The sequence below is a fragment of the Opisthocomus hoazin genome, chromosome 12 (genome assembly GCF_030867145.1).
Source record: "Opisthocomus hoazin isolate bOpiHoa1 chromosome 12, bOpiHoa1.hap1, whole genome shotgun sequence".
Classification (NCBI taxonomy): domain Eukaryota; kingdom Metazoa; phylum Chordata; class Aves; order Opisthocomiformes; family Opisthocomidae; genus Opisthocomus; species Opisthocomus hoazin.
Window position 1 is genome coordinate 14099205 of NC_134425.1, and position 25000 is coordinate 14124204.

The 25000-nt window shown below is 38.0% G+C and overlaps 1 protein-coding gene across 9 annotated transcripts in view; it reads right to left on the bottom strand.

The window, feature by feature from the left end:
* Nucleotides 1-25000, bottom strand: part of ZNF536 (zinc finger protein 536) — a 356142-nt gene that overhangs the window by 279563 nt on the left and 51579 nt on the right. For 5 of the 9 annotated variants that reach the window (XM_075433817.1, XM_075433819.1, XM_075433815.1 and 2 more), the window contains exons 2-3: nt 21217-21295; nt 8531-8601 (exon numbers count right to left, since the gene is read on the bottom strand). The exons of 1 other annotated variant lie outside the window; for it this stretch is intronic. The gene's annotated coding sequence lies outside the window, so the exon portion shown is untranslated. Of the gene's footprint in view, nt 1-8530; nt 8602-15601; nt 15672-21216; nt 21311-25000 lie in introns of those variants that run through there. 3 more of the 9 variants (XM_075433816.1, XM_075433818.1, XM_075433821.1) reach the window with 3 other exon arrangements.

A 25000-nucleotide genomic window follows, 5' to 3' on the forward strand; every position in this document is an offset into this window, starting at 1 on the left:
ATAGGTTTGTTCGGCTCATACAGTACCAAGTATAAAAAAAAAATAGACACAAACTGTCATTAGAAGAGTCAGTATTACCTTAATTGGTAACTAAATTTATATTCTTGGCATTAGTGCCAAGGCTGGAAGGTCAGTCCTTTAAATAAAGTATTTTGCTAATCTGGGAAAGTTTGCATTGACAATGCCTGTCAATAAACAGGACCTTTGGTCAACAAGGCTGAGAAATCCAGCATGTCTCAAAACATTTTATTATTATAAACTAAACTTAAAATGTACACATAAACACGATAGTACAAAAATAAAAAACTTGCCTTACGTCTCACAGAATCACAGAATGTTCGGGGTTGGAAGGAACCTCTGTGGGTCATCTAGTCCAACCCCCCTGCCAAAGCAGGGTCACCCAGAGCAGGCTGCACAGGACCGCGTCCAGGCGGGTCTAGAATATCTCCAGAGAAGGAGACTCCACAGCCTCCCTCGGCAGCCTGTTCCAGTGTTCCGTCACCCTCAGAGTGAAGAAGTTCTTCCTCATGTTCAGCTGGAACTTCCTGTGCTTCAGTTTGTGCCCGTCTCCTTTTCTTGTACTTTTCTGGAGCTTTTCTGCCACAAGTTTTACACAAATTAAAGCACTGCCTACTGCTAAAGTTGACTTAAATATGGCTCTTCACTTACGGAGGGGTACAGTTTGCATTTTAAAAAACCCCAAACTTGATGTTGTAAATAAAGCTACAAGATTTCACATGGGAATGCTACGTTATTGAAAGCACACTAGAATAGGGTTAGGAAAACGCAAATCAGTGTTGCAGGACTGGAACTCCTTCGTAAACAGAAGCTAAACTGTGTCAGTTTTTGAATAAGAAAAATCTTGCTAAAAGCTTCAAGATGTTGGGAAGAATGCACCCTACAATGCCAACTTACTGCAGTAAACCTAGCTCAGTAACTAGACTGCGGGCTTCGTTGTCTCTCATATTCCGAATGCAGAGAAAAAAAAAAAACCAAGACCTCTCTTCCTCCTGCTATTGGGGAAAGAATCTGTAAAGGACTGAAAGCTGACAGCTCCTAAAAATAATAAAGCAACAAGTATAGGCAGAAACAGTGATTCTCAGGAAGGACTGAAAGAGCCCTATCTGCTAAAAGGTAGATCTGTTAAAAATGAAACTTTCAGCAGAAAATTTGGTTCCGACCCAAAACAGGACAAAACTGATATTGCAATATGGAAATATTTACCTTGGAAAAGTCAAAATGCTATCCTTAAATTCTGTCATTTATGTTTTAATATGCTGTATTACAATATAGTGTAACACACTAAAAACATCAAATGTAAACTAGGCATTTTGACTCCATCAAAACATTTGCGTAGTTTCCCCTGAAAACTTCAGAAAATATATAATATATTCTAGAAATCATGTCAATCAAAAATTTTTCAAGATAAAACATATGCTTAACTATTCTTTTTTATGAGTTTGTGGGCGGGTGATCTGTCCCCACAAAAGGAAAAAACAATTTTGAGGAATAAAAATAAGCAGCGTAAACACCTAGATGATTGAGCTGAAGGGAAAAAGGAGGGAGAGAGAGAGGGGGGGGAAGGGGCAGGAAGGGGAGGGTGGAAAGGAAAAAGCAGCTCTGAACAAGCCTGGACCATCTAACTCGTTCAGCAAGTGACCTCCTTGAAACAACTCTCACGCATCAAGGTCCCCTTGTTCTTCAGGGTTTTGCTCAGCTGGGATACATCCTCTGACCTTCGTTCTCAGCATAAGGACCAGTGCCCCATTACTCCCCATGGGACCTGCCATGGGTTAGCCTCACTCATGTCTTAATGCTCCCCAAATCACTTGCCCGGTGCTGCTACTTTGACATTTTTCGCTGAATATGACCAGGATTAGTGCAGTTCTGCTCCCGTTTAGTTAGTGGAGAGGAGCAGGATACAACAGTGAGCAGTTTAAACACCTTAAGTTAGATAAAACACCCAAACCCTACCACGTAAATTGTGGTCTCCCTGACCCACTCATACATCTGTCTCCCCTTCTTCTGTCTGCTACCCTTCAAGGAAAACTTCAGTTTTCAGTTGAAAACTAGAAGAGTAACTTGGGGGGTGGGTGGTAGGGGGGGAAGTGCTTAACAAATGCATGTCCTGTCAGCAACCAAAAATAGCAACCAAAAACAGTTTGAAAAAAAATTATCAGGTCTTACAGTTTTCCATTGGTACTTTCTCTTCTCAAAGTTTCTTCACTATGAGTATCATCAGGTATATAAGAAACAGACCTTACCATCTCTTCATGAACTTACACAATGGACATGGGTGAAAAAAAGAAATCCATTCAGTGAAAAGATACAAAGATTAGAATGTGTATTTCATATACATTTGTTTTTAAGGGCTATTTCATTAGAATATTTCAGTTATGCCAATAAATACCAAAATAATTATTCCCTGCTACAAAGACAGACTTGGTCAAAGTTTTTGTTTTAAGGTCATGTTTCAGTACTCATTTAAGCCAACCCAAGACTGCAAGCAGTACAGCACTTACAAGAAAATGTGAATACTCCCCACCCCCCAGCCACAGTACTGTAGTCCTCCTATTTCCATCATCATTAGTATAATAAAATTAGTACAAACACACACACAAAAAAAAGAAATTTCACTCCTACTTATTTCACTCCTGCTTTTGTATTTCTTTAGATCTTAACCTGACATTAATGAGCAAATACACACTAGGATGATGATCACACTGTAGGATAAAATGGCTCATATACTGTGTTGATAAGTTAAGATGAAAGAAATCCAGAACAAAGACACAACAGTATTGTGGAGATATGTTTAGATTCCAAAATATTTGTATCAGTCAAAGACAGAAACACCCAAGACAAAAAAACAGCTGATAAATAGAAACATCCACTTTTTTCCACTTGACTGTATAATAAAGATACTGTATATATTAAAGCATTACTCCATCACTATGCCTAGCTGCCACATCCAATATGCAGATGCATTATATATGTATTTTCCATCTGATCTCTGATGCATTTGCAGCTCCCGCCAAATACCAATGGCATCCCTAAGCAAGCATTTAAGGATAGGATTTAAGTTACAGGAGACAACGAAGATGGAATCTTCTGATGGAATTCTTCCCAAATCTCAGAGCAAAGCACTGCAATTTGCACTGGCCAGTCTACTGGACTATACTAGAGGAGTTGAGAGGAGCAGTGGCTGCAAAATCCAGAAAGGTTACCCAAAAGGTATATAATATAATCCCAAACCCCATATAACCACACTGACTAACTACAAAAGTGATGCAGACGGCACATTTCTTCATTTATACTCCGCTGGGTAGTGCCTTCATTTTCAATAGCAATCATGCACCACAGCTTTTCTTCTCCATTTTCTTTCCTGACAGATGGAAGTTTTTTTCTCTTCTCATGCTGACTGGCTTATTTACCTAAGACATCACGACACTTTATCGTAACATGGCACTGTTCCCTCAAAGTGAGACCAGTCATTCGATGTATCATTCTGAAACGTGAATATTAACTCACAAAAGAGATGAACCATGAGCATCACAGATGGATAAGAAGGGATTGGACATAAATTGGTAACAGGATTGGTAACAATTTACACGTGTCAGACACAATGGCACATTGTCTTGATCAACAAGAACTACTATTCACAAATTGTACTTCCATAAAGCACTTTCACTGCTCTCACCAATCAAGATTCATAATAAGCATTTTAAGACTGGTATTTTTTTTAATGGCATCAGTCTGATGCCAAGCACAAGTCAATAGGAAAGCCACTTTCAAGGACTGAAAAGCTGAAGCAAATACAAAAGGTGCACTGGATGAATGCTGCAGCAGCCAACCACTTACACTTGAGAGAAGAGGAGGTTATCATCCAAAAGAGAATTTTCCAACAATAAAGTATAATGTACTATATTTAAGGAATGAATGCTGAACTTGACCAGACAGTTCATAATAAATGCTATGTGATCGGGTGGGTTTCTTAATACACTTTGTGTTTAAAGACATCCTAATTTCAGCTAGAAATGGCAACTGTTTAAAAGTGCTGCCTAACAGCCCCATTACAACTCAGGCACTGTATGTAAAGGCATGTTCAGGGAAAAAGAAAACCACCCCACACTTGGGATATTTTGTCTCAATGACTGGAAAAAGTCATTTACTCAAGAGAGTAAATAATGGTGAAATGTATCAATCCCACTGATTCTCCTTCTCATCTCCAGTTAAGCTGAGTTTGCCAAAACCAACTGCCTAATGATATTATCTTGGGATTTTACAGCTACTTGTGTTGATGCTGTGCAAAGGACACAAACAATCATTCTTGGTCACGTGTTTAAAAAACCATGAATGGAGAATGATGTGAGGAGTTGCTTCTTAGAGTTTCTTCCACTAAGACAAGTACGAACGGTACTTCATCAAAATAGTCAAACTAGGTCTAAATTAGGAAAAATTCGGACGAGCAGAACACCAGATTAACACAGCTTTACTCCTTTCACTCCACAAGCTAAACCAGGTACTTCTGCTTAGTACATTCTGTGCCTGACAAGCTTTCTGCAAAACTAAGCTGAGTACATTTTTGCTGAAAAGGATGCAAGCTGAAATGGATTTATTTTAAATAAAGAGTGCCCAAAGTCTTCCTGTTTTTTGATTAACAGCAGTTTTATCTTTCAATTTACGTTTTCATACAGCACAAGAATTCACATCTTCATTAACTTAGTTTGTATTGTTTACATGTGTTTTCAGAAGATGCGCATCTCTGCAGTCCCAATTCTAAAGCCAGGCCTGGCTCCAGCACTGAGGTTGATGCACACAGAGCTGATCTTCTGAACCAGATTCTGAACATTCCAGCTTTTTCCTTAACTTGAATTCCATAAGTCATTTTAGGTGGGTGAATTGTGTCATGAAAACAGGAGTCTCTTTATTCATTGATTTTTAAAAGCTATGTAATTCTTGCCCTGTCTCTAATTGCTTTATATTAAATATTCACTAGAAATACATGGGAAATTTGCACATACTTCATAGTAACTATCCTTTTTATTCTGGCAACAAAATTATTATTTACCCAGTTAAAATTATTATTGATTTTTTGCTACATGAGAAACTGCAACCTGACTTGGTCACACTGGGTCCATCCTTCTCCTCATGAATCACCACAACACTTCTCCCAATTGCACCTCGTGCCCCTCCAGACTTTCATCTACTTGGACAGTCAAGCTTTCTGGGAAAAGGACTGGATATGAAGGGTTCAATACAAATTTTGGCTGAGGCTGCAAAGCAAACCATCAAATGATAAAGCAGAAGAGTCATAAAATATCAGAGGGATATTTTCCTACTTTTCTCCTACATATGCATTTTAAGAGAAAGGAAGATGAAGAATGGAAGCTTTTGAGAACAACCCAACCAGGACAGATGATCAACCTGCATGCTACCCTGAGGAAATAGGGTGCAAAGTTGAGTTCTGTGTTTGTATTTCTAAAGAGCATAAAATATCAAATATCCTTCTTGAGGAATAATTTTCTCTAGTCTCTTCCCACATTGCTATGTAACTGTACAATAAATATTATCCTGCTCACATGCTTTTGTTTACTTAGTATACACTATATTTGATGCTATCTGGCAGTATAAGTTTTAGTTCTGTCATCTTAAAATACTAATAGTTGTCAATCAAAAGAGAAAGTGCATAATAGAAATGTTCTAGAAACTAATAACCCTATATTTCTATACCCTCAGCTTGGAGCTAAGCATTGCTAAAAATGAGATTAATTATATGTTTGTACATTGCCCAATACAATCAGACAGACCTCTAAACAACATCCTCCTAGAAATGAACACAGACTAGATATATAATCATATATAGAGAATGTGTATATATTATGCAATATACGCAACACTAAATTAATAGTATCATCGTCATTTGGCCCAGTCTTTTGATCTGCAAGTTTTTTTGGGAAAGAGAACACAATTTGCCCAGTGACACAGTGTTAGGTAGAGGATGAGAGAAAAGAGCATGGTCAATACCAAAGTAATTTATGGCAACTTTCGGCAAATATTTGGGAGCATAGGAGCCCCAAGGAGATACACACAGGACAGGTCCCTGAAGTTATGGCCAACATAACAGGGTGAACTGACCACTTTCAGATAAAATGTCAGAAAAATGTCCTTAGAATTGTATCTGTGAAACTTTAGTAGGAAGTTCACTGCTTGGGACATTTAAACCTGCTCTGGACAAAGTATTAGCAAATACCCTGTAGGGAACAATCCTGTAATGTCAAGAAGATGGACTAGATGTATAACAGGTCTTTTGCTGCTCCAATTTTTATTATTCTAATCCATCACCCTTACCAAGGTGGTGAAGTTTTATGTAGTCCTTTAAAATTATAACCATTAGAAAATTAGGTCTGTGTCTATATAATATATACACACATATGGATGTAAGGTCTGGTTTTTGAAAACTCGAAGTGCAAAAACAAATTTGTACCTAATTTGTCCATGCTACAGCTGTAACTATGCATTAATCTGGCAAGTGCAGATAGAAATTTCTAATTATGGTTATGTGAATGCACAATTTACATGTGAATTGTGACAACTTGCAACTGAGGCATGCAGTATCTTAAATATATTTACTGTTAACAACGTAGTAGTATTGGACTGTGACATGCTTATGCCACGAAATCAGGATCAGCCTGTGACCTTTGCCCCAAAAATAGAATATTAGAAATCCTGCAAGGTAGACAATGAGCTGACATCAAAACTTGCAGAAGAAGCTAAGGAGAAGTCCCATGAGAAGCTCTAAAGAAAACACTTCCATCAGGGATTCTCAAGGAAAAGGTGAAAGATTTCACTTGGCTCCCTCCTACCCAAACCACTATGGTCTTTCGCACTTTTCTTTGCCCTCCTGTTTTACAGGGAGGCTTGAACTCCCTATCACTCTTTCTAAAACCTGAAGTCCACCAAGGATTCTGCGTTGACAATCTACTAACAGTGGAAGTCACTCAGATGGCTGCAATGGCTGCAGAAAGCACCTCTGTTTTACAGGCACAGGCTGGCAGAACTCTTTATGGGTATGCAAGGTGCATTAAAGGAGAAGCATAAAGGCTTCACCTCGTCCGTGCATGTCATTGTTGTTTCTGTTACTTCAGAATGGAAATCGTCTTATTGACTAAGGCACCAGGCAATCACCCCCATATGAGTGCCAATAAAAAGATCCATTGTCTACATACTTCAGTGGGAAAGAAAAACAATGAAAGGGTATGGTGAAGGGAAAAGGTGTCTTCCTTTTAATCTTTTAGGCTGTAATAGCCATAACTGGCTTTTCTATATAGTTTGGCCCTAGTTTGTCATAGTATTACATTGAGAAACAGCAGACTGCACTGATTTTTATACACAAATCTTAACGACTTCAATTGCTGCTAAGGATGCAGAATAGTGGCAGGATATGGCCATTCACCATTAAGGCCCTAAAGCCTTCATAATTACTGAGTATACAGAATATTTATTATAGAGAGTATGCCAGGCCTCTTTTGTGAGCTGCCCTGGGCCTGTTCTCTGAGCCACATCAAGCAAGAAGTTTAAATGAAACTGCTCCCAAGTTTCTGAAATGGTTTAATAAAACATATACTGACTGTAATATTCAGTTTATAGTAGAAAACTATTGCCCCTTGGTTTGAAAAATGACCTCTAGTTGGCAATTTTACTCTCAGCTTCATAGATTATAGTCCGCTGTTGGTCATTTTCTCAATCCACAGGGCAATACTTTTCCATAACAAGCTCAAACTGCAATCAGTATTTGTAGACTGTTACACAAGTTGAGAATAATATGTCTCAACACATTCTGTTGTATGACTAAACAAAAGAAGTAACAAGCTGGTGACACAGACATATGGAGAAAAGCAGTGCTATTCCTCTAATCCTGAGATAGCAGAAAAACATGTATCTTTGTATTGTGCTAATTTATATTAAATTTCATGTCTTCAATACAAAATAATCTCTAATTTGATTTTTTTATTAATAGCGTTTTGGTTTATGTTGTCTTATGTCTATTCTTATTTTAATGTAAAATGACAAATACTAAATTCTATTAGCATCAGATTTTAGAAGTGACAGATAGTGACAGATAGCCTAACATTATAAAATCACATTAAAATGTATTCACACAGATATCTTAAAGATCATTTGCTCTTGGGCACAAAAAACACACATTCATAAACTTACAGGCTTATGAAATTAGGAAATTCTGATATATTTACATATTAGGAAGTTCTGATACAGTTTAGCAGACAAGCTGCAAGTGTTTCAGCACCCAGCTCCAGTACATAAACACAAGACGAAATAACATGTTTTAGAAAAACAGTTCCCGTATTACATAATCAAATAGATACATGTGGTGAGTAGAAGTCATAGACTAGGAAGTGAGGGAGATCTGGGGTCTCTTCCAAGATCTGCCATGGACAGCTCTGCCAGGGACAGATGTTAAGAAAATCACCCCACCTTCCCCATCTGTATTACTCTGACCTGCAGGACTTACCTAGCTGGCCGGAGTGTGGCGAGCGTTAATCCTTTAATCAATGGATGATGAAAGCTCTTGTAGATCCTTTACTGTAAATGCAAAATATTTATAATTACAAGACTAATATTCATCCTCATCTCTAAATAAAACTCTGCGGTTAAAACATGAAACCGACCCACGCTCAGAGCAAACAGTAACAGCTTCCTAAGCTGAGGCTAGTGGAGTCAAGCAAAACCAGATATTTTGCCATTCTTCCCCTAGAAATTACAAGTTTCCTATCCTTTAAACAAACACTCTGTGTTTGCTGGGGATCTGTGAAGGAGTAGAAGGGACAATTGTGTCTGAAAGCTACAAGACGACCCACAAGAGAAAAAGGTTCACTGCAGATCTGCATGGGTGGCTTCAGAAACTATATGCATCTAAAATACTGCAGTTTGAGATATTAAAGCGCAGATATTTTTTTTCTTCATTCATTTTCCACTACTGTTCCTACATTGTTGCTCAGTCACAGATTCACCTGCATTCTTTAGCTGGAATTTAAGAGGTCTCTGTATCCATAAGCTTTAAAACATTTGAGCTAAAGAATGTATTTAAATGTGATTACCAGAAGATGATGGCTCTTTATCTTACAAGTCTTCAAGGAATTTAGATGTCTAACTCATTAATAGTGTTTGGTGCATTAGACTTTACATTTTTACGATTTTAGAAGAAAGGTTTTCTAATACAAGGAAGAAAAGCAGCTTCCCCCCCATTTTTCATTTTAGGGTAATAAAAGTGGCACATATGTGCCATAGCATAATGGATTAATTAAGGAATATGATGTTTATCCTAGGTCCTGAGTTGTACATCTTCATAACTCACTCATAAAAATTAATGTATTATACCACACTCCAGAATGATATATCTATTTTTACCATACCTGTTGAGAATAAATTGTTCTAAATTGGATTATCCTGATACCCAGTGAGAAATGTAAAAATTACATTGTTATTTTAAAAATTTACATTGCTGTGTATAAAAAAACCAATCTTCTCACTGTGCTTTTGAACTATCATATTACTCCCACCATTATGAAATCCTAATTGCTGCTGCCACACCTAAAATCAAATGCAATGCATATTGTATTTCTTCATATGCTGGGCATTTCCTACCTTAATCACAAAACCATACACAGTATATTTTAGGACTATTCTCTCATTACTAACTGCTTATGTATATAAGTAATTCACAACTAAGCATGCAAGGACTCATCCTCATTTCTAAAATCATCAGATGAAAAATCCCTAAATAATAATGTACAGCTGTTTCATATTTAAATGAGCTGTTGGCATTTAATACTGCCAATCATACATGCAATAAAATTGGGGAATTTCAAGGTACTCAGCACTGACAACAGCTTATTTTTATTTCTTCAAAATCAAAAGATCATTTTAGGATGACAGAAAAAATGACTGTTCAGTAAATATACAATGATACATTTCTGATGTCATCTTGGAATTCCTGTGAGTGGTCAACTACAGTATATTGTTCTATACCAATTCCTATTCCTTTTACCTCAAGAAAGTTGATTCTGCTGTCCTTAAGCTGCAATGCCTCACTAAAAGTAAATTATCTGCACGCTATCTGCAGAGTAATCCTCCTCTTGAATACAAGACAGAACATCAGAGTTTCTAATCCTACACAGATAGAGTAATTCACATCCACTGTACGTTTTACTGTAAAGACAGAGTAATACAATGTGTTTGATAAATCATGTATGTGTCTGTGTACAAAGGAAGAAGGTTTATCTCCTTTTCTACAAGATGCATCCGTATTAAAACGCACACACACACTCCCCATGCTGGCACTGCAACAATCTTTAGAAGTTCTGTAATAGAGACATCTAAGTTTAAAAAATGAAGCGGCTCACAGGTCAAACAAGTTCCTGATGAGAAGTGCTTAAACAGAAACATTATTCCACTGATTGTAAGTTTTCATCCATACATCAAACCATAGAGTCTATTGATTAAATAAAACTGATCTTTTGTTATTTCAAAGCAAAAGAGAATTAAATCATCCCCATTGTTTTCCCTTCATTTGGAACTATCACACTGTACACACTGGCCATGTGTCCTGCTTATAATTACAACATCCTTAAGGAGAGCTTATTCTACAATGACTGATCACAGGTTTCTTGCTTCTTCCTCTAAATCTTCTGCTCCTGGTCATAATTAATGGCACTTGATGGCCCAATATTCTGATCCAATATGGCAAGCGATATGATCCAAGATCTGCTAAAAAAAAAATCAATAAATTCATTTGCTTCAGGAAATTCTGGATCAGGACAAATTTAAGTATATGTAAATACAAGAATTTACTGCAATTACGCTGGCACATCTTTCCTTTCTCATACCTCTTTTTCACTGCATAATTAGCTGCATCATGCCTTAATTTTGCTTGCAATCCTACATAAAGTAATCCAGGCCAGGCAGCCCTTGCAAAGCCTTACCAAAGTCAAGGTCTGCCGGCTTAGAGAACAGAGGGTCTCTGTCAGCAAAACATACCCAAATGCTGCGCACCTGTATATTGCTGAGCCTCACACAGTGTTGACTGGGGTCCGAAGATACCATCAAATACTAACATAGCATGAACACGTAACAGACTGCTAACAATGTCTTTAAAGAGCACCAATAGGTGCATACAAAAATCTTCTGGGAGTTTAGTTTTGTCCTTTTTTCCCCTCATGCAAAAATGTCCAAGTTAGCTTAACAGCTCCCTTGGGCTCCTGTGTCTCCAAGTCAGCCCCCAGCACCTGCACAGCGCTGCTCTGTGCTGTGCAAACACGCTGTAACACTCCACACATGCCGTAACCAGGCCAGAAAACCTTGTATCAGGGATACACATGGTTCCCATTCTGGAAGGTAGTCACTGCTAGGCTCAAACCATAGCATCCAAGTTCACGTTCGTGTTTTTACCCCACAGTTGCATATGAAAGGACATAAGCTAAACTCAAATCTGTTATGTATATACACATCATTTAGTAAACTGTGTAAAGTATTCTGAATATTTTTTTTAAAGGCAAGGAATTTTTAATGTACTTTGAGTCTTCATTGAATTAGCATCACAGACTAGGATAAATGCATAATTAGTAACAAAGTAATTAACAAAAAAGGCATTTATTACCTGCTAGTTATTTCAGTGTAATGGAGCTACAGAAATGCAGAATGATGAGCAAATACAGACATCTGTACCAGTAAAGAACGCTGCAGCGTGGCCACATCCTTCAACACTTCAGTTTTTTTCCACTGGAAATCACTAGTTCAGCACCAGCACAGCAAAGATGAGAACGTTGCTTCTGCTAAGTAGCAGTAATTTCTGCCCATAGTGACATTCAGAAGAGGATCAATCAAGTCACAGGGGTAAGAACACTGTTTGCTTGTGATGTGGCTGTCACCAGTGAAGATGAGTTTGTAACACCCTCCAAGCATCAAGAGGACACACAAAAGGCACATTAGAAAAATAAACCCAAGAGATACTCTCACAAAATATATCAATACAATTCTCCGAACTGAAAAAGCAGAAGTCAGAAGATCAAGAACTCACAGTTAGGATTTTCCTATTAGTTAAAGAACATAAGGAGTCTCCTGAAGTCTTTGATTGATACATGATCTTTTCTTTCTTTTCAGGCAGAACAGCTGTCCAGTGAACTAGAAGAAATAGCCCTGAAGACAGCTTTGTGTCTGATATGACTTTGAGAAATGATAAATGCTTTACATGTAACATCCAAGAGAAAAAATAAGAATGTCATCCACAAAAGAATTTTTCTTTCTATTTGAGCAAGCAATCCCTCTTATTGCGGGGGGGGGGGGGCTGCAGTGTCTGAAACCAAAGAGAAAAGGCATGTCCCTCAAAACTGAATTGGAAAGAATCTAACCAAAAAGAGGCAATAGGTACTTTTAAGAGAAGGGCAACTGGGCAAACAGGGAGTGAAGCAGAGATTTTTCTGACGATTGTCAGGACACCATGACCTGGGATATATAGTAACTTCATTCTTCTAGGATGAAGGAAATTCTTTAAGAGGTGAAACAGTCACACTTTGCTGTCTGATAAAGATACACGATCTTTGCCACAATAACTATACGCACAAATAGCTCAACTATGTCCAAGAAAAAACAAAGCAGTAACAACCAATGCAAACCTTCTCAGAAGAAGTACTTGGTACAACTTAGTGTAAATTTATTCAATATAATGGGGATTATGTAAGTTACACAAATGGGAGGACTACAGCCACTGTGATAGTTCAGTGAAGTTATGTCCAGATTAGAGGACAGATGGCATGAAATGGAGCCTTTCTGGAGCTTGCTCTAGAGCTGTGTTTTGGCAGCATTGTGAGAGGCTAAGAGCCTTAGAGAATGAACAGCCAGAATACTTGGGTGAAATTTGTAAATCTTTCTCATTTTAAAACACGTCTCATGTGGCACTTCAGTGTACGGATGAGCACTGATGGCTGCTGTCATGCACAACCAGCAAAGGGAAGAGTAACGACAACTGTACTTTCCTTGAAGTAACCAAACCCACTATAACACCAACAGCGACAAGCAGTACATCAGTGGTTCATCCACCCACCCTCCAATGCCTTGTTCAATTTGCCACATAGATGTTATTCTCCATTACTTTGGGCAAGACTAAACAAGGGTTCCTACATATCTGAGACAGGATAGGATAGGCCTTGGCTTAGAAATGCCTAGCATAAGAGCATGATCACCTTCTGCCTGTCCTATCCTAGTAGCCTTTCAATCCTTAACCTAGATCTCCTTGCTTACCCTGCCCCAAACTGTCTTTCAATAGCGTGGATCTTTCCTCACAGCACTCTTCCAACTTTCACTCCTGCTAACCAAGCACCCTTCTTCCTGCCCCAAAGCCTTCCTGCATAAGCCCCTGTGAGTATACTTACTCCAGAAGCTACCTAAAATTAAATGAGATCTTTAGCATTGAGAAACTTAGATAGCTACACATTCTCATATACGTTTGCACAGCCAGAGGTAATTTCTCTCCTTTCCTTTGCATAACTTCAATGCGCTTCCTCCCCCTACCCCAAGCCCCCTCCTTCATTCCTTCTTCTGGAGTCATGCTCCTCCTTCCACATAAGCTGCCATTAACCCTACACATCAGAGTGATGTCCCCACCAGCTGTTGACATCTGCCTGCTCTTCTGCCACCTCATTTGTCCCTCCCCTGCATTATCAAGTGCCAGCCCCTGCTCTCACACAGATTTCTAATCCACAGTTTTCAGCAATCTTGCTCCATGGGATTCCAACAACAGAAGAACAAGAGATGAGAACATAAAAGCATCCTCAATGTGGTGTCCCATCAGGAAGCCAACTAAACCCGATAGACACTGTCCTCTCTGACCCATAAGCAGGAAAGGGCTGAACATTTAGAGAGGAGAACAGCAGTTCAGAAAACACCTTTATGTGGTCTGTAATCAGCCAGCATCACCAAACAAAAAGCATTCACCTAGCTCTTTACTTTTGGGGTAATCAAATCACATTTAAAAAAAAATTTCCACACATACACGTTACACATTTATATTTCTGTTTTGCCTCCTTCTCCCCCACTTTCAGTTTGCAGTGACAATCAGTAATTATTTTAGAGAAAGACTGTAACAAGCTTACAGGATGCCTTTAGTAATAAGATAATTATTTGTAACTCTATAATGAATTATAATTTTTAATTTAAAAAGAAATCAAATAAAACAGCTTTCATCTTTCCTGCCACGTGAAGAAAACATTCTCTGCCTACAACTCAAATTATCATTCTCTCCTTTGTGCAAAATGAATTGACCCAGAAAACTAAAAGGGTAAGAACCCATATTTGCTGGGCTTATTCAGCAGCCAAAAGTTCATGAAAAACACTGTTGTGTATCACATAGCAACCACTTGATGCCTATTGTTAAAATACAGTAGTTATTCAAAAAGTAAAATCTTGCATTCTCAAATAAGACGACAGGCTGCAATGTGTGTTTACTGTTTTTGGGAAATAGTCATCTTGCCATTTTCTCTTTTTCCATAGTCTTGGCATATTTGGTCAGCTATGCAATGTGCAGTTACCCGCAGGAAAGAAAAGGAACACAAGAATTTTCCTCCAGCGTTTTGCTCACAGGACAATGTCCATTCAAAGCAACACTTGAGATCACTATGAAGAGAGTTAAGATGTGCTCTATTTTTATGCAGCCGCACTTTTAGTAAAAATGTAATACTCCAGAGAAAGAGCATGAGGGAGAAAGGGAGAGAAGCTTACCGCTTTTTGACTGAGCATTACAGTTGCACATTTTCACCTGTTCTCAAAGCAAGCTACTCTCAGGAAGTCCTTTACACATGTATGGATGTCCACATTGCTACTGCACATTTGCACTTCTTCCCAGCACTGTTACCTGTCACTACAGCTGTGCAGAAATATGATTCACAGACATCTCTCACCCCACCTTTCCTCCAAATCTTCTGTGGTAAGATATGGTAAAAAAGATGGAATAAAAGTAAAATTTATAGAGGAGGAAAGTCAGCCAGCTGCAGAGTCAGAAAAAATAACAACAGTTTCTGTTAAATGGAGCATGTCTCACTCTAAAATATTTGAAAAGCAGAGGCCTATTACTTGAGCTATTCTGGCCTTCCCAGACTCCATGAAAGCTGAAAGAAGCCCCCAGTTTCAGTCACAACTGTGTCAGACTGTCTATTTAAATTACCAAAGTAAGACCAAAAGAGTTCTTCTGAAACAACTGCTGGAGGAGATGAATGGAAGAGTAAGACAGACAAACTCCCTTGTAGGTGCTATTATGTGCTATTATACAAACAGTACAACTTTAAACTTCAAGATAATGGCATTTTAAATACCAGAAGGGAATGGCAGACTTACTTAGCATAACTTTGAGATATTTCATCAAGGCTGTGTACAAACAGGTGTGCAAAATTTTTGCTTGCTCTAAGATACTTGTTATCTGCTTACCTAAAAGAGCATTTAAACTCCTTTTGAGCAGTTAAAATAAGACAGTGGCAGAAAGTAGATGACAAGGGGGAAAATGTGTGAACACAGATGTTTTTGCCAAGAACCTTACTTTGAGCCCAGCTGTATCCAGGTATGTGTGTGCTGTTTCCGTATTCTCTGAAAAGAAAGTTGAGTGGTACGCAGCAAACCCCACATGAATGCATGGAGATGCTAAGGAAAAAGTGAGAGAGACTGAATTAGGTACCGGGGACCAAAGAGGTGGGTTTTATAATTTTAGAGAGAGAGATCTGGCTGTTTCCAAAACAAGATGGAAAGCACAGATCAGTTGAAGTTGCAGCTTGCTTGCTGCAAGTGTTCCTGCTTGTCTTAACAAAAGTCTGTATTGGAGGTCAGAGGAGAATGAAGAAGAAAAAAAAAAAAGTCAAACTTCTTAACTGCACATCTCAGCTGGCTTACAAAGTATATACTCAAACAGAAGTGTATATACAATTAAATATTTGAATCAGTCCAAAGGTAGATCAGTGCATACTTATAGACAGGGACTGTCTATACAAAGGGAATGCTTGGTTTGGTCATTGGTCAGTCATCTGGCCGTGACAGGATGTGGTAATTATACATGACTGTCAAATAGCTGTAGTTACAATAGTACAGTCATGTGTAATTTGTCAGCAAAACACTGGCATACTTGACAAAACAAAGACCAAGCTATTACATCCAGTACACAACTAAGAATTTAGAAATCTTTCCCGTGAAACAATAAAAAATGTATGTTGAAGAATAATGCAGAACTTTTCTAGCACAACTTACATTCTCCTCTGAAAATGCATGCTTCTCTCAGAAACAGATTCCCAGCACGGGGATTGGTAATTTGTGGTCCACCAAAATACTTTGTTAAACAAAAAAGTAATACCTACACTGCACCTATGCAAATCACCAAGAATAAGTGACTCTAAGGACCAGTAACAAAGCCCAAAACTCCTATCAAACATTATTTCACGTTTGAAAAAGTCAAGACAAGGTGTAATTTTTTTTAAATGGGGATAAATTGGGATTTCTGTAACAACTGACTCATTTTGCCTGCTTTTATCTAAGGATCTCAAAGAGCACTCCAAGTGTTAATTAAATTACAAAGCATTTTTGAGACAGGTAAATAGTATCATGCCCACTGGGGAACAGAGAGAACATTTATGTTTCATTACTAAAGTCACACAGTAATTCAGTGGCTAGTAATATAACCCAAGACATACCAGTCACCACTTCTACTCATTGACCTGATGGCCTCAGAAGAGATAAAATTAGCCTCAAAAACAAAAAATAACTTCCTCTTCTGCTTTTCTATCTTCTAAGAATTAGGCCAAGATTTTTTAATTTTCTTTTATTTTTCTGCCTCTGCTTACTGGGACGCCTTTCTTTCAGATTCACACAAAAGCAGCCACTTTCTAACCTACCCAAGTTTGTTAAAGATCACAGTACAGCAACATGGACAGGAACCTAAACAAGGGTAGTGACCCTTGTAATCGTGCTGTTGAACACCTTACACAGCTGCACCAGGATCCTCTTCATCCTCTTCTAACCAGCCATACTCCCAGTGATGGCACATAAGAGGCTCTAATCCCATCAGAACGAAGGAAACACATGCAGATGAAATAGTCCTTTGCTGGCCAGTTCACCAACTTCCAATCCTACTTTACCAAAGCAACAGACATAAAACTACCTTAAGGAACCTGGTGCCTCATGCTCTTCTTATAATAATCTCCCTCTGAAATGAACAACATAAGAAGCAATGAATGATACCCTGAAAATGCTTCAGACCATAGAAAAGTCTGTTCCGTGGTCTACTACATCTATTTTAGGTTGCATGTAAAGAGATGAGGGAAAAACATTTCACTGACCATTCTATTCTTATCCAAAAAAAAAAAAAAAAAAAGAATACACCATTTTCCATTCCAGCTTGGTCCTGACTAGGTCCTGCAGGATCCACACATAATAAAGCAGTAAGATACAATGCAATCTGCACAATAGACAGTCAGTGACTTACTGGTGCAACCTAAGGCATCTCTAATTCAAGACTGGTACAGCTCTGCTAGAGCTTTAACAAATTATATCTCCATTAGTAAAATGATTTTGGAGAGTTCTTTATAAAAGGTTTTTCAATATTGTAAATATTGTTTTACTAAAAACAGGGAACCCTCCTTTTAAACTTTCTTTAAACCTTTTAAATCCAATGTTAAAGCAAGATTTCAGGCTTTATTTCCCTGTCCCCTCCCCCCCCCCCCATTTCTTGTTATGTCATGAAGAATCAGCTATGTGGAAGAGATGAGAATGTCTTTGACTTAAATGACCAAGGCTTAAGATTGTCTTTACCGTGGCAGAAAATAAAGCTGCTGCATATATTTCCAGTGGTAGTATTATTGTTATATGGTATGACAATTATCATCTTTTTTCTTTTCCTAAAAATATGTCTAAAGAACCACACAGTTTATATACTGCATTCAAAATATTTTTCTTCGTTTACATTGATTGCATATTTCAAATCATGTTACAGCTGTATCACTTAGCCTAAATCAAATAAGGAATCCACATAAATGCATACACACACTTTCCTTGTTTTTAGACATTGCCAGTATTGGCAAGATTAAAATATTTTTCTCATTCATTATTTATTGTGATACAATGAGTATGTATTTAACAGAACATCACAAAGTAGAGTTAAAACGTGGACATGCTCTTTCATTTCGATTTTACTGCGACAGTGTTAAGTATGTGACTCCCTGACTGCAATAATGACATCTTTGGGTGATGAAGATTTAAGATGCTTTGCAAAGATGCAGTATTATCCAAACTCTTCAGCCATCCTGATTAGGAGCATTATTAAACAGATGAACCCAAGACTGGAAAGAGTGCCATGATTAGAGTCCCTCCTGTTGCAGAGGACTGGGGGAATTGGTGCTCAGTACAAGAACAGCAGCCTCCCACACTGCATCAGGTATGTAACTGGAATGACTGGAAGGCAGTCATACGTAAACAACTTCAACACTTTTATGAGCACCAACATTTTCTGTTGCCAAAAGTGTGTCCTCTGGAACATGCATGGAGAGTTTCTCTGCTTCTAGGGTGAACTGGTACTACCTGACAAACTGGAGTTTGGGGTCAAGCAACGCCACATCTGGTTGAACCTGAAGTACAGGGTAGATACATATGAATTTGGTTTTCGAATGTACCCTGGATTGAAAACCACAGACATAGCACTGCAGGATCCCAGTTTCCAGCTCCTAGTTGGGGACCATTCTGCATGTTTCTGCTGGCAAAGCAGCAAGGAAATGCCAAAGAGAGCAACACAGCAAAGCAACTGCAACCAAAACTGGTTACTGCTGGGCAGAGGAGCATAGAGCTTGCCTCCAGTAGCATGTGGCAGTATCTGGGTTAGAATGCAGAAAGACACATTTTAGCCCAAATGCTTATTCTTGCATACTACAGTCTAAATATACCCCCTATGATAAATACAGCAGAATAATCAGAATGTACTGAATGCTTAAAATGCACCCTTAACAAAACAAAACAGTGTAACACATATCTCTCTTTACATGTCAAACAATTTGCCTAACAAATCATAATAACGTAGAATGGTATAAAATTCACCCATCAAGCCCAAATGCACGCACAAAGATTACCATGGCAAAGAACTGTGAATTTCATTAAATATGTTAAAGGAAAAAAAAAAATCAGCTTTGAAAAATAGCAATCCTGTCTTTCAACAAAAATATTATAGGAAGCTATGAATTTGGTAGATCTGAATAGGATGTTGGTACATGTTTTACTAAGGTAATATAATGGCACACTATTATTAGATCACATTAATCATTACTGTGCCAAAGGCACTGACAGCACCACTGAAAAGGATTGAAAGGGCTGGTAATGGATATAAATTACCCATTGTGTGATAAAAGGATTTTTACTAAGAGGTAAGAATAAACCAGCAAATTTCTAATATAACTGTTGTGTAAAAACCAAAATAAAAGTAATCCAGTCAGTAATATCCACAAAATCAGAAAGTAAGCACTTTTGAAACAAGATAAAGTCACAATAAAAACTGTATACAAGGTAAAATTAATTTCATGGTCCATAATATTACTATCAATTTAAATAGTTTACATGATGACCTCTAAAGGGTATGGTCAAGAGAAAGGTAAGCTTTGTTAATTAGAATTGAGTATGAACTCTGCATGTGTATTTTAAGTTTGTGGGCTTGGAATTTTTTGTTTGGTTTTTTTTTAACCTATAATAGCTTCATGACACCCCCTGAAATTCAAGACATGTTGAGAGTTTTCCGTTTTCTGCATTAACATCACAACAAACAGCACATCTCTCAGATGGTATTATTTGGATTCCAAATGCTATTACAAAGCGAAACACGTCTTTGCTGAGCTATTTAACCATTTGATTGAAACCATTTGTATTGCTAATTGTCCAGTTCTGTGCCTCTCCTTTACTCTGGCAAGTATTTCCTGATATTAGCAGGGATCGGTGAAGTGAACTGGTCAAACTACATCCTTATTTACAGCATTAAAAATCCACATATCTACTCTGAAGTTGATGGAATTATTCTAGAATCAAGTCACTAATTCTTGGAGTCCATTGTCTAGAATAAAATCCAGTAGCTCACATTGAATTAGTAAGTTTTAAAAATGGTGAGCCATATTCTTAAATGATACAGATTCGTAAGTACAGACATCAATCCTGAAAACACTTACGTCCACTCTTAACTTTACTCACGTGAGTAATTCCATTAGCATCAGTAATTCAATACCTGCTTATGCATTTGCAGTACTGAAGCTTTAATATGCCCGAATATCCTCTCACTTACATCAGCTATAAATCAGCACAATTCCTCTGAATCACGCAGCTTCTACTGATTCACAAGATATAAAACTGAGTGGACAATCCAGTATAAAAATTATAATAAAGAAATAACATAAGAATTTGACTTGGGAGCAGAAGCTATCAGAAATCTTGATTTAAGAATCAATTAATCCATGTAGATTGTAGAATTAATTATTGGTTATTTCCTAGGAAGCTAGACTTTTATTTCAGACTGAGGGCCAAATAACCCAATTCTGATTTCACACCGATTTCCACACCAATCTGATTTCTCAGACTTTATAGGAGCTTTTTTTTTCTACTGCACTGGCATAGCTCAGAGGAAAATCACGTATACAATGTAGTACACCCCTCCACCCACTGATTTTCATGGGTGTTCTTCTCATGCTAATATACAACAGAATATGGTTCTTAACAATATGCACGAGATGTTCTACTGAACTTATGGAAAAAAAACAACAAAAAGTAATAAAATTAATTTAATCATGAGTGTCATGGATTTTTTTAAAATCAGCAGTCTGTTGATAAAGTAATAAATGATGTTTCGTCTAACACAATTATTACATATCAACTGTATAAGATGAATGCTCATGATTTTACCAAGCAGAATTTTTTTTCTGAGAAACCTATTTGTAGCTCACTACACCCTGAAAGAACTGCAGTAAAAAGTTTTGCTAAAGACGCACACATAATAATTTTGAAGATGTTAAAAAAAGTGAGAACAGATTTTTAAATCTAATCTAGGTACCTCATTTTAATGTATTTTTTTAATATGTAAAAACAAACCTAAAAACTCAGATCCATTAGCAGAAGAAAATGTTATGAGAACAATGTAAGTATTCTTACCAATTACTCTTAAATCAACGAATCTGTTCCCTGGCTGAGGAAATTCTTAGAGACACAGGATAGGTACTGGAGGTCGCAACTGTAAAAATAAAACCTGTGAGAAATTTACTATGTCAAAACTCAGTGTTTGAATCAGACATTTACGTTAAACTAATACAATGCCACCTCAAGCAGACAATCTACAGAGCAGTAGAGAGTACTGAGAATTAGAATATTAATGGGATTAACACCTTTTTTTTTTTAAGCCTTCATGATGTATGTGTTTGGTGGTCATTTCATTTTGGGAACTGAAAAGTTTTTTCAGTACTGGATTGTTTTGAGAGGGAAAACCTCAACATAATGCTGAGGAACAGAATGAAATTCTTCTGATCCTTTCCCCTAAACAGTGCAGCAAAAGAGGACAAAACAGGATAAAACAAAAGTTGCATAGCATACTCCAGAAACCCAGTTATTCCCTTTGACATTAATATTCTAATCTTTCAAACTGAGTAAAAAGAGAACAGCTACTAATTGTATTTTTACTTTTTTTTTAATTCCATTTCATAACAGAAATAAGTCCTTTGTAGATGATCTCATCTAATAAACCCTACTTTAAAAAGATAAGAACCAGCAGTAAAAGCCAAGCCAGAATACTTCCAAGATATTTGTCAGTAGTGAATTTAGGGCCATTACATTAGTAAGCAAAATAGAAACGAAAACACAGGGCATTCTTAGAGCAAAATAAAGTTCACTCAACTGAAGTTATAATCTAAAGAATTTACGACAGAGAATTCTAACTGTGTTTATTCCTATGCATGTCTAACAAATGAAATTAAAGGTCAATTCCAAATAATACACTTTGTACATCTACATCAACCAAACTATTTCATACAGCAGGCTCTAGCTCTGGAACTCCAGTTCAACCATCACAGCCTTAGGGCTTCACCTTACCAATACTGATTTCCCAGAGAAGCACGGACTTCTCTGCAGAGCCCCAGTGGCAGGCTGTAGTAGTCAGTGTGTACAGAATTACATTCCTCATGTCTGTGTGAAATAACTAAAAGCTTGGCCGGTTTACTGCATTTGGTTTAAATCGGTCAGCACCAACAGGACCACACTGCCAGGCAATGCCACTTGTTGACTTGAAGGATAAACAACAATTTCAAGGATTCCTATTGATAATGAAAAAAATACTAAATTCTTCTGCAAATAATCAGTTCACCACCAAGCAGCACAGCCCTCCACTAGTGCAACACCGATGCAACACTTTTCATGTATCCTCTCCGATCTCTCCAGACTCTACCTTGTCCTCATAATATCCAATGAAAAATGCGACTGCAGAATGTTCCACTTTGTCCTTGCCGCTTCGTCATCTCCCCCTTTTGGCTTCTCCACTACACCAAACATAGGATACTTATTGTCATTTTGACGGTCTACCACAGCATTTCCTGACTGCCACTCTTTCCCTCCTCGCTTGAGGATTGAACCAGTCTTTATCATGCACTTCGAAATATTTTCCAAGCGATAATTCTGCCATGCAGCTTCTCTGACACAGGAGAATTACCCCAGCAAAAGCTTCAAACCCCTCCTTCACAACTCACATTTCCACAGCTAACTGCCAACAAATCAGCAGTAGACATCTGGTTTGCCATCACCACTGTTTCTCACGCGTAGGAACACATTTCTTTTTTGCTCTCTCTCCTCATGCCTAGTTTTCTTTTACATGACAATTGTCTCTGGTTTTTTGTTTGAATTATAAGCCCTGAAAGGCAAACTCTATCTTCTCATTACATATTTTACAGTATTGAGGTTAATGGATGGTGACCACGTACAAGTCATTACTCCGATCTGGTACCCCATTTCCCATGTGTATCCCCAGCTACATAAGCAGTCAAGCCAAGCACCTACAGTGTTGGCTGGAGAGAAAGAAAACCTTTTGTAAATGGTTAAAAAAAAACACTCCTCGTCATCAGATTTGGTCTTCCCAAATATGAAATCAGATCTAGACAGGATTCAGGTCCCATTTCTAGAGGCCCATACCCTTTTAGAATTCAAACAAGTGAATTTTGGTTACAGTATTTGGACACATATGAAAAGCAAATTCCTGGACTGCTACATATAAACATAGGTTCCATCCAACGTTTTCAATTGCACAGTGTCTAAAAACAGTGACAGCTTGTTTATCTGGAATTTCTGCTGTTGTTGATGTCTTAAAACCTCAAGATACACCTTTTTAGTGTTTACTTACAGTTCATTCAATGTAAGAAAGCCAAGAAATAGAAACAAAGAAGATAATAAGCTGTTAGGTTTCGAAAAGATGTTATCTCATTAAACAGGTTCTTAGTACTCCTATGCCAACATCGTAGACTACATTTTTGCTATGCTATTACAAGGCTACTTGTGTTTAAAAAAAAAAATTCATATTTTACATACGCGCTCATGACTTGCAAAATTCTAGGAATGATTCTCAAGGGGCTTTCACTAAGATGCTTTATAAATTCTGATGACAGACAGAACACAGTAAGGCTTCATCTCTTACAGTCCTGTACTGATTTGTTTGGAGGCTTCATGTCATTGATCAGCATGTCAATGTCTCCTACAATCTGCTTTCCAGTTCATGACTGTGAGTGAACCCCTCAGGTTTAAAACCTTAAATGATTTAAGGTCTGTGATACATAACCTTACGAACAAGTTGGGAAAATGTGTAGCTTTACACATTAAACTGTAGCAGAAATGATTTAAAGCCTTATAAAAAGGTATTTTACTTACCTGTGCTAATATTATTCTAACACATTTGACACTGACTATGTAAAGCAGATATTTTAAAGGTACACGCAGCAAGCTGCATGGAAACAAATTAAGGGAGTTCCACTGAGGTCAAATTGGGCCAGTTTACCAGTGTATAATACACTCGCTGGCATTAAAAACTTGCATCGTGAACCCCTACAGACCAATTTATCACAGTAAAGCCTCCCAGAATAACATTCCCATGCTGTTGCGCTCAACTTAGTGAGTGAGCCTGTTCCGCCAGCACACCTCTGTCCACAAAGAGGAAACTCCAAATGCTTTCAGAATGGTAAAATAAAAGTACTATCAAGACATAACTGGGGTAGAAGAGCATAATTTTTGTTCATTCTTAAACCTGCTTATGTAGCTCATTCCTTGAAACAGATTACAGGCATTAAAGGAAGAAAGCAATCTCTTGTCTCATCGATGAGTGGGGGCCAGAAGGATTTCTGCAGGTTGCGGATGGAAATCTAATATACAGCAAGGGAAAACAGATGCTTGAGCATGGACTTGTTCTGAGCAATGTGACTTTTCCCCACATACTGAGGCTGCAAAGGCTTCATCGCGAGGCTCTCGGCACTACATCCCACTCCAGTTAAACTCAATGACAAAACCCCTACTAATCTCAAGGGGACAAAGCTTGTGCCCTCTGTAAACAAGGTACCCTTTCTGATGGAATAAGGTGTCATATTTAAATAACTATTCCCTATCAGCTGCTTTGAAGTCCTCTTGAAATGCCATGGCATAGCTGCTCTCACCCTAGGCACATCGGAGATGCAGAGACAGAGATACGCAGGCAGGGAAGGAGGCTCGACGACAGGACGAAACCAGCCCAGCAGCCATGCGGGACACCCCTCCTGGGCCTCCATGTGAATGCCACATACTTGATAAACGCAGGGTAAGACCGACGGGGCCTTAAGGGTCCATTTAGTGTCACTGGGACTTACATGCATAAATAAAGAGAGAGAAACAGTCGCTGAAGCAGGATGTTGGAATAAATCTCAGTATTTTTCCACTG